The sequence below is a fragment of the Leguminivora glycinivorella genome, chromosome 18 (genome assembly GCF_023078275.1).
Source record: "Leguminivora glycinivorella isolate SPB_JAAS2020 chromosome 18, LegGlyc_1.1, whole genome shotgun sequence".
Taxonomy (NCBI): domain Eukaryota; kingdom Metazoa; phylum Arthropoda; class Insecta; order Lepidoptera; family Tortricidae; genus Leguminivora; species Leguminivora glycinivorella.
Window position 1 is genome coordinate 12,620,925 of NC_062988.1, and position 7,805 is coordinate 12,628,729.

Genomic DNA, 7,805 nt, shown 5'->3' on the forward strand with positions numbered 1-7,805 from the left:
CAAGTCTTGCACTATTGCACTAACACCTTTTTTAACTAACTAATTATGGCCTAAAACTAATTGAAATTACTATGTTTTCACTAACAGAGCTCTTCGTTTCAAACCGTAGTTCACATTTCTCTTCGTCTGATAATAAGACGTCACTAAAAATCACACGTGCTTCTACACAATCAACTATACTAATTATTGGAAGCTACACAACACTGTAATTTCTGTGAAATCGTTTTCTTAAATAAAATTTAATAACTTCGCGCTCAGATTTTTTTTTCGTAAGGAACTGTCACTGTCAATATTGTCATCCTTAACCGTTTTTTTTTTCTTTTACAATTGTCCTCATGGGCGTATTTTCATTGTAAACACACTATAGTGTTTTGTGTAGTCACAAACATTAAATGCGTAGGAAATTGCGTGTACGCAACTTAGATTATAGTGTGACCAGGTTTAAAAAATAATATATTGTGAGATTTTTTTAAGGAGCTACCAGACGGTCGGACCGCACTTGTAAGGGGACATGTGTTAGGCCCTATTTACAAAATACCGTTCAGAATCTACACAACTTGAATAGTTTGATGTGATTTAAGCAATAGAAAATTAAATTAACAAAGTCTTTTGTATTTAAATACATCTTTTGTATTAATTTTACTATAATGAAGTAGAGAAAAGTGAAGTAAATTTTTTGTAAATGACGACACCGGACAATAAATTACTGAATTACTGAATATCTTTTGTCGAAAATTGTATGACCGGTCAAGCGTACCAATTTAAAAACAATGATAGTTTGTGTAATGTCACCGTTAGAACACCTTTTGGCGAAGATATATGTTATCTGTGGTTAAATTATTTTCTCTAATCTATGTCATGCTTACCGCTAATCCGCTTGTTCGCGAAAAAATGGCAGATCCGTTTTTGTTTTCTTTAGCTCATTATTAATTACGTGATCTACAATTAGAATTATTTAAATATTCGCTTCATTTTAATCTGCTTAAACAATACGACAGGCAATTCTGCGCCGACGCCGGTCATGTGCCGTCCATATTCGCCATTTTGTCATTTGTCCTTTAAGTAAGAAAATGCAAACAAAACATTATTTGCCCTAAACACGCGTTACTTCTAAATAATTTTGTCGACAAAGTGAGCCTGTTTTATCAAATTGAACTCTGAACTGCAATTGCAATGTAATTTTCCGTTAGCGAAAGTGAGGTTACGAAATTGACATGATATTTAGTGAATGCAATGCAATGGACATGTGTTTAGTTGTGTTTCTCATCAAGATAATAGAAGAATCTAGTGCTCATACTCATGATCTAATGAGCAAACAGCCCATGTATAGGATGTCTTATCGGGCTATGTCTCTACTAATAAAGTGAACAATTGCCTTCTCCAAAAGCAGCTTTGCAAAAAAGGTAAGCTTTTGTTTTATTATTTGATGTGTTTTCGAAACCCGGCAGAACATACTTGCGAACTACAACGACTAGACCGAATATATATGGTGAAATGTTGCTTATTTCATTGTTCTGTCGTCAGATAAGTTAATTATAGTAAATTTCCCACGTTAATTTCTGACTTTCACATTCCCTAAGAGGATCTAAATGTACGTGAAATAGGCCTAACTAACAAAATATATTTGTTACTTTCAATGAGGTTTACATGGTTGTTCGATTTTTCAGTTTCAACATCTAATTGGAATTTCTCTGGAAAGTTTACAATGCCCGATATTTCTACACATCTGCCACAAATTTATGGAAATCAATATTTATAGAAACTGAACATACCTTGGTTAAACGGTAAGCATTAAAAATATGTTCGACTAATTTATTTGATCTAGGCTACCTAACTGTTCTTGGAAATTGTAACGTTGTTTCCGTACCAACATATAAACTTCTCAATTATTTTTCTGAAGCGCTGGCTTATGGGCTATGGAAAATAATATTTGTAGGACCTCAAACGAATGTCATGGCATTTAAAAATAAGCATTGAATCTTGTCCAAACTTTAATTTTGTATTTTTCAAAGATAAAACTTGACGTCTGATACTTAAATAAAATTATGTAGACTAAAAATCCAGACTTAGCATAGATTTTATTTCTGCTACATTGAGTTTAAACAATGTATGTATTAATTTTCAGTATATGAAATGGGTAACCATCCTCGAAGAACATCAACCAGCTGTCGGCAATGTGCAGGTGGACTGAGGAATTTTCCGGTGTGTCCTTTATGGACTGTACTCCGTCTTAGCACTATCCTCAAGTGAGTACAAAAAATCATTGCCACTAAACAGCTACTTTTTAACTTAATTAACTCTACTTAGTGAGTAAAACGACTCGACAGGAAATTTTACATAGAAACATGGATATGGTTGTTCTTCTTCTTTTTTTTTCTTAACCATGAATGGCCTAGATAAATATAAACAATCTTAATGATACGTATTTATAAATAAGATTCCTTAAACATACATACACCCTTTTTTTTTAACTAATTTTTTTTCATATATACAATTTCAGGTTTTACCCGAGAGGCCATGCTTCAGGTTGGACCGTCTTCCATATATCTACTGACTTCATATAAATGAAAGGTACTTATGTTTTATTATAATAACACGTTCTAATTATTAAATTTAAAAGTGAACAGCTCATGGCATTAATATTATATTTAGATAATTTAGGCGAAGTATAGCGATGGCAATAAGCGATGAAGTGAAAATTGAACTTAAATGAACTTATCCTAATTCAAACAAACTTAAGCAAACTAAGCAAACTTATTACTAACTCATTTATGTCCTAGCTCATGTAGATATGAACTGCACGGCAGAGGTTCTCAAACTTTTCTATTTTTAATTTCCCTTTTGTAAATTTTGTTGTATGCGTTGTTTTTTCTGACACAATATTTCTCATGGGCGTGTCTTAGTTCCAAAAATTAAGCGACGCGCCCCCGTGAATAGATAAATGAAATAATATTGAACCCTATTTGGCAGAACCTTACTCTAAAACTAAACCCTTTTCTTACGCTATCTACATGAACATTTCTAATGTCTGACTATTTCCTTTCAGTGTACTGAGGACTCACTAATCTGCACTACCAGTAACAAAGTAATCCGACAATCAGACTGGACCCGGTCATGTTAGGTAAGTTTACATACTTAATGCGTACCACATACCACATACTATTTCTGAACCTCAGTAAAATATGATTTTATAATGATAATAGTGCTTATTATCTATGCCTACTTAACAGGAATATTACAAATTTCAATCAATTTTCATGAAATTATTTAAGCAATTGTGACAATGATCAAGCAGTGGTGGAGTTAGGGTATGGCGAGGTACGACCTCCCAGATGCTGGTAATGCTAATATTTCGTAGGATATGTTTGACATGGTTGTAATGAAGTACAGTATGTTGGCATACTCCTGACTTGTGTAATATTGTATAAAAGCTGTGTACACAATCTACCGAACATAATGATTGTATGGTTTTACACTTACTATTTTAGACTAGCCTACAGCTTATCATGTGAGATAACGAACTCATGTCATATGAAGCTATTGAAAATCTTGTTTATACATACATACTTATTTGTATTACTACAGTAAAAATGTATACCTATAGAAAGTTGAAATTCGTACAGTGGATTTAATTTATTGAAATAATTGGCAGATATAGGCTACGGTGACTGCTTACCGTCAAGAGGGACGTATGCTTGTTTACTACGGATGTAATATGAAAATATATGATGACTCATAAGCTAATGAACTTAAATTAGTCCTAATATTATTAATACCTATATCTTAACAAACAGAAACCTGTTCTTCTCATGGCTGCACTACAGTGACAATATTTGGTACAAACCGTACAAACAATATGCCAAATTATTGTATGATGTATGAAATCCTGTCAGCCAAATTTTAGATTATAGAGTTACAACTGAAATGCAAACAAACCATCCATCGAAGGATGTACTGTCATAGTATAACATGCGTGTAGCTATTCAGTATTCATAGAAAAATGGCGGGGCGCCCCATATAATATTGTACTTCAGCGCGACAATGAATAATCGCGCCCCCATAGCCATTAGACTAGAGCCTATCTTCTTGTATTACTAGGTCTTAAATCTAGGGCTTAGGTATCCTAGATTATTTTAGGAAAATAACCTTACATCTAGACTGTAGTTATCCTGCCTATGAATGAAATTCTGTATAACAAGCCTGCTAGGAATATGTATATCATCAGAGTGTCCATAGACTATATAAAACAGCATCGAAGCTATCCGATCTCCGGTGTGAAGTGCAAACGTGATGTTAGCTTTCAAAATAACCCTGAAGATGGCAGAACCTGCTAAGAAAATGTACTGGGCATATAGAGAACTATTTGTTTTAACATGAAATTCTATTACTATTGTACATTGTGTACACACTTATGTTTCCAATTCCGGTCACGAGGTGGCAAACTCTTCTAAAGTGCTACAGCTCCGCGCTTCCTATTATTTTAGATACATGGGTATTTTCTATATAAGTACCTAGTATTTCCAGTACTTGCCCTGCCTATACAACAGCCATAAAACATACATTAAGACACAGAATAAATAATAGTACTACGCACAGGCGCAAGGGAACGTCAAGATGCGCCAATGCCAACAATTGCTACGTAGCAATGCAACCCGAATCGCCTATTGGGGACGATGTTTAACCACTACGACTATGAACTAATTTCCTAGAAATATTTTTTTGTCTTAGTTTACTACGCTACTTTACTTTTATTACTATGTTTTTTTTTTAGATACCAGTGGAAGGAGATGAACATACAATTGACTCCGCATCGATGCATGACTTCGCCCGGAACGCGGCAAGAACCAACAATGGAAGAAAAACTACAGACGTGTTTATTAACAATAAAGTTATTTTTGTTTTTATGAAATAGCGATTGAATAAAAATATTAGGTATATGAGTTTTATTTAGAGATGAAATAAGTCAGGAAATACAGCACACCCACTCGTTTTCACAACAACAAATGTAGCCTGGTAAGGCTAATTCCTATTATTTATTTATAAACCTTGGTATCCAAGATGTGTTCTACAGAGCACATCTTAGATCCCTTGGGCACGGAACCAAATGTAACTAAACCTCCGCTCACCTTACTTATTTACTTACTTACTTGACTAACCAACAGTATAGCTAACCCCCCTTTAAATATATCCCGTAAATTTGGCCTTGTGATCGTCTAGCGTGAATAAGTAGAACCCTTCGAAGTGAACCGCGATAACCTAGATCCTTTAATGAGTATCAGCTGTATTTTTGACTAATTTTTAAATTTTTATTTATTTATATTTTAAAGAAGAATAAAGGTTATTGTAGCATAATAATATAGTGTTATAGAAGAGTATTTTATTAGATTTAGGCCTAAAAAGTTATGAGTGAGAAAATTAATGACGTGATGAAGGAATTTTAGAATAAAAGTTAGTGAGTGAAACATACATGAAATAAATATTAAAAATTATTTTGGAAAACATCGGCTACGCTCTATTTTCGATTCCGGTTTGGGGTGAGAACTTGCGATACCGTCTGGAATCCTTAGGCCCAATCAAACCACATTATCGGGCATCCTAAGCAAGTAAGCCTGAAGGGCTATCTATCTACAAACTAACCCCCTTTTTGTTTTGTTTCTTTTTCCCTAGCTAAACCCCCTTTTCCCCAATACTGCTAATAGACCATAACTTCTCGATCTTTCTAATGTTTTATCGAAACACCGAGCAGTTGCTAACTTTTATAAGAACTAAGTCTACTAACTTTTCTAAGCTTTTGACTTTCCATCAGTGGACGGCGCTCGCATGCCACTGGGCCCTATAACAAACCTATGCTTTTTATTCCAAAGAATAGTTTGTTTCCCTAACCATCTTGATAGAATTTACCTTTAAAACCAGTTAGCAACACTAAGTGTCCCGCAGCCACACCGAAAGATCAGAAATTGCTACCACAATTATTAATTTCACTCAGATAAATTAAGTAATAAGAGACTTTATAAATTACCAGTTCTACCACTTATTTTAAGATAGTAAACACCACATTTAAAGTCCATTTAAACCATATAAATAGTAGTAGTTAAATTATTTCTCCACAATACACGTTGACCAATTATATTCCAAGACCAATCATAAAAGAACTCTACTTTCATAGAAATAGTGTGTGACTTTACCCTAGTCCTATCGTTTTCCCTACTCTAGCATATCTGAAACACAGACCGTCACTTACCATAGATCTTGTGTTCAAAATATGCACAAGTGTATCCCTACCATAAGCTGTACAGTTCAGCCAGCGAAGCTGAGATAGGCAACCTATAGGCTTGTGTTCTTATCCCCCCCTCTGCTCTTGCCCGCGGGCTAGGGTAGCAGAGAGTAGATCGCCCTATCCGTGTATATATCCAGTATTCTAGGACACACCAGTACCAGCCACATGAGAGACCCAGCTGCGATCAACTTTACTTAGATGTGGATCGATCACAACCGAAATCCCCAGCGACCAACGCCAGCATGGACGAGAGCACCGAGTAAATAAATATATATAAATATAGGACCCCAGCCTCAAATACTGCCGACTTCTGTGAGCAAGGATTACTCCTAATGTCTTTCGTCAATCGTGAAAGTCCTCACTTCCATCTAACAGTTGGACTCTTTGAGACCGGTGAGAAAATACGCCTTTTGTAAGTAAATAAAGACGCCCAAGCCCTCCACTTGGAACAAAAAGACTCCTAAACGCTCCTTGTTTGACACCGTAAGGGAAGAAGCGCCTAGCCGGACAACAGTCTGTCACAAACAATGATCTGGCTTATAACTTTCACAAAATAACCCCATAGAAAATTACTAAATTCAATTTTACTGACCAACTAAACAAACGAGTGAAGTTTCCTTTACGTGCTATAATCTAAGCTTAGTTTTGCAAGAATTACTCCCTACAAAACCAAACACAGACTTATCTCCAAGCACCAGCCATACATCGACCCAGTCTTTGTATTGCTTGACGGCACTCATGAAACACAGCACAGAAAACTTCACTATACACATCAATTTAAATGTAACACCACACTATAAATAGAACACTAAAATAACCCCACAACTGACAGTAAAGCAATTCCACCATAGGTCTAAGTTCAACTGTACGACGATATTGTCCCCGCACAATCAAACAGAGACACAATTTCAAAGTTTACAATCACTTAGAATAATTTCCAAGTAAAAACAAACAGAGAAATAATAGCAGAACAACTTCACTCACCAGTATAACACACGAAAGCCAGAGACACTGTTAGTCTTGTAGATATTTTAAGAATGACGCGCGTCGGCTCGCTCCGACCCTTTTATAGATAAAAATGAGCGACAAAAGAGCTACAAAAGAGCGACAAAAGGGCTACAAAAGGGCTACAAAAGAGCGACAAAAGGGCTACAAAAGAGCGACTGGCTACAAAAGGGCTACAAAAGAGCGACAAAAGAGCGACAAAAGGGCTACAAAAGAGCGACAAAAGAGCTACAAAAGGGCTACAAAAGGGCTACAAAAGAGCGACAAGTAACAATGGATAGCCGCTAAATTACATGCATAAGAAAAAGGTCATAACTGTTTTGTTTACTAAGTCGTACGCCTTAGGCATTAATGTCCAAGACAGCTCAGCACGTACGTTTTTGCTTCTCAATAGTAACATCTGCATGACTGCACGTGTTCCAAAGTGATATAGGAATAATTTTATTGATACCTAGTTAGCGACGAAGAGTTATGTATTGCGGTTAGTATAGGTATGCAGATATTTTTTTGTTAAAGGGTTTTA

The 7,805-nt window shown here is 35.5% G+C and overlaps 1 long non-coding RNA gene across 2 annotated transcripts; it reads left to right on the plus strand.

The window, feature by feature from the left end:
* Nucleotides 1-497: 497 nt before the first annotated feature.
* LOC125235970 lies at nt 498-4,940 on the plus strand. 2 transcript variants are annotated; one of them, XR_007178150.1, is made up of 6 exons: nt 498-1,403; nt 1,668-1,784; nt 2,126-2,246; nt 2,501-2,571; nt 3,047-3,121; nt 4,772-4,940. It is a non-coding gene; the product is annotated as an uncharacterized LOC125235970 (long non-coding RNA). The 2 variants fall into 2 exon arrangements; XR_007178149.1 differs by lacking the exon at nt 498-1,403 and having other exon boundaries at nt 1,442-1,784.
* The last annotated feature ends 2,865 nt before the right edge of the window (nt 4,941-7,805 follow it).